General features: G+C 31.4%; 1 pseudogene; it reads left to right on the top strand.

The window, feature by feature from the left end:
• Positions 1-3009: 3009 nt before the first annotated feature.
• LOC111742076 overlaps positions 3010-3423 on the top strand; it is a 14151-nt pseudogene continuing 13737 nt past the window's right edge.

The following is a 3423-nucleotide window of genomic DNA, read 5'->3' as shown; positions in this document are numbered from 1 at the left end:
AAGGATGATTTAACATTTTCGAGTCAATCAATGTGATACATCACATTAACCAAATGAAGGATAAAATCATATGATCATCTTAATGGATGCAGACAAAGCATTTAACAAAATTCAACATCCATTCATGATTAAAAAACTTTCAAAACTAGGTATAGAGGAAACATTCATCAACATAATAAGGCCATATACAATAAGCCCAGGCTAACATTATACTCAATAGCAAAAACTGAAAGCTTTTTCTCTAAAATCATGGACAAGACAAGGATGCCCACTTGCACAACTTTTGTTCAACATAGTATGAGGAGTTCTGGCCAGAGAAATTAAGCAAGAAAAATAAATAAAAGATATCCAAATCAAAAATGATGACATAAAATATTTTCTATTTTCAGGTGACATGGTATTACATATAAAAAACCCTAAAGACTCCACTAAAAAACTGTTGGAACTAATAAAAGGATTCAATAAAATTGTAGGATACAAAATCAGTTTATAAAAATTAGTTACATCTCTAACAATAATAACAAACTATCAGAAAGAGTAATTAAAACATTCCCATTTATAATAGAATCAAAATTTAAAAAATACCTAGGAATAAATTTAGCTAAGTAGATGAAAGACTTGTACGGTGATGTAAGAAATTGAAAAATACACAAATAAATGGAAAGTTAGTCTATGATTATAGATTGGAAGAATTAAGGTTGTTAAAATATCCATACTACCCAAAGCAATATACAGATTTGATGTAACCCCTGTCAAAGTTCCAATGACATTTTTCACAGAAATCGAACAAAAACAAATTCTAAAATTTGAATGGAATCACATAGTCCTCTAATAGCCAAAGCAATCTTGAATAAGAAGAACAAAGCTGGAGGAATCACACTAACTGATTTCAAACTATATTATAAAGCTGTAGTAATAATAACAGTATGGTATTAGCATAAAACACACATAAATCAATGAAACAAAATCGAGAGCCCAGAAATAAATCACACATGTATGGTCAATTAATTTATGAAAGAGAACCAAGAATATACAATGGGAGAAAGACAATGGAAAATTGGACAGCTACATGCAAAAGCATGAAAGTGGACTACCATTTTATATAATAAACAAAAATCTACTCAAAATGAATTAAAGACTTGAACTTTAACATAAGACAAAATCATAAAATTTCTAGAAGAAAATATAGGGGGTAAGCTTCTTGACATTAGTCTTGACAATGAGTTTTTAGATTTGACAACATAAGCAAAATTAAATGAGTAGGAGTACATCAAACTAAAAAGCTCTATATAGCCAAGGACACCAACAAAATGTAAAGGCAAATTTAAGAATGGCAGAAAATATTTGTAAATATTTGTAAATTATATATCTGACAAAGAATTAGTATCTAAACTATATAAGGAACTCATACAGCTCAATAGAAAGAAAACAATGTAATTTAAAAAAGAGCAGGGGATCTGAATAGACATTTTCTGAGGAAGACGTATAGATGACCAACAGGTACATGAAAAGGTGCTCAACATCACTAATCACTAGAGAAATGCAAATCAAAACCACAATGAGATATCACTTCACATCTGCCAGAAAGGCTATCATCAAAAAGACATGAAATAATAAGTTTTGATGAGGATGTAGAGAAAAGGGAAACTTTGTGCACTGTTGGTGGAAATGTGAATTGGTGCAGCCACTATGGAAAATAGCATAGAAGTTCCTCAAAAAATTACAAATAGAACTTCTATATCATCCAGCAATTCCAATTGTGGGTATTTATCTAAGGAAAATAAAATACCTTTCTCAAATAGATATCTGTACCCTATGTTCATTGTAGAATTATTTATAATACCCAATACATGGAAACATACACATGCACACGTGCATGCACACACACATACACACACACACACACACACTTTGGGATAATATTCAGCCATAAAAAAGGAAATTTTGCCATTTGCAACAACATACATGACTCTGGAGGTCATCTAGATTCTAGATGAAACAAGTTAGAGAAAAACAAATATTGTATCATCTTACTTAGATGTAGAATTTTATAAAAACAACAACAATCCTGTGATACAGAGAACAGATTGGTCGCCAGAAATGAGGGGTGGGGGTGGGCAAAATGGGTGAAGATCAAAAAGTACTAACTTCTAATTAGAAGATAAATAAGTCTTGAAGAAGTAATGTGTGGCATGATGAGTATTGTTAAAAATACTGTATCTTATATTTAGAAGTCGCTAAGAGAGTAGATCTTAAAAGTTTTCATCACAAAGAAAAAATTTTAAGTACATGTGGTGATAGAAATTAGACTTATCGTGGCTATTGTTTTGCCATATGTACCTAAATTATTATGTTATGCACCTAGAACTAATGTTTTATGTCAATTATACTCAATTAAAAAAAAAACAAAAAGTCCTGCATGGAGTGCAAATGCCCAGGTCTCGATAATTCCATCTTGCTTAGTCACTAGATGTGGGCTGCCCTGGGAAGGTTCTCTGCAGCTAAGGCAGAGGGAGCTAATAACTAGAGGCTGTCTGTGGACCACCTCTGGAAGGTACACTCAAATATCTCCATAGTAGCTAATGTAAATGTTTCAATTTGGGAAAATTATGAATAAAGCTACCAGAATATTTTTAAAAGGGCTAAATAAACAATTAATTTTTAAAACCCAGTTTCAGAATAAACTTTTAATAGACAAGCTACCAAGTTCTAAAAATAAAGCTCAAGGCAAATGAAAAACACATACAATCAGAGACCCAATCCTATATTTCTCACATTACAGAATCTCCATTAATGTTGGCTACTTCTAGATTTAGGTTAAGTTCTTCTAGTGATTAGTGGCACCTAGTGTCACTTCTTGATATAACAAACAAGAAGTTTAAAACATATTTTCTTTGTTTTATCATTTTAAGAAAATATTAAATTGTTATGAAAAGAACAGAAATTATGGGTTCATTGGCCACATTGAAATGCTAATAATTAAATCAGTTAAAGTCTCTTAAAATAGTGATGGGGGAAACAACACAACATAACGAAGGACTAATGGTCTGTACATTCATAGTCCAACTGGCCCCCAACTGGACATTGGATAACAAATTTTCAGAAACAGGTCTTCGTATTTTTATCAGAGTTCATCACATCAAAGAATTTAAGACACTTCTCAAACTGCACAAAGAAATTATAAACAGCAATCATTCCAGTGTGGGACCAGATGATATCACTCACTGGAGAGTAGGAAAAAGGATGTATTACAAACATTTAGTTCAAAAGCACATTAAAAATTAACCTAATTCATTTCATAGCTTAGTTTAAATCTTTCAACTCTAAATCTTGATTGATCATTCACTTTATTAACCTCTCAGTATTTGTTGGCACAGTTTTTGGTATCGTTCCACCTAAAGTTCAGGTTTTAATTAAATCTGT

This window comes from Pteropus vampyrus, unplaced genomic scaffold (genome assembly GCF_000151845.1).
Source record: "Pteropus vampyrus isolate Shadow unplaced genomic scaffold, Pvam_2.0 Scaffold4, whole genome shotgun sequence".
Classification (NCBI taxonomy): domain Eukaryota; kingdom Metazoa; phylum Chordata; class Mammalia; order Chiroptera; family Pteropodidae; genus Pteropus; species Pteropus vampyrus.
The sequence above is the reverse complement of the archived record's forward strand: the minus strand, read 5'-3'. Positions and strand labels throughout refer to the sequence as shown.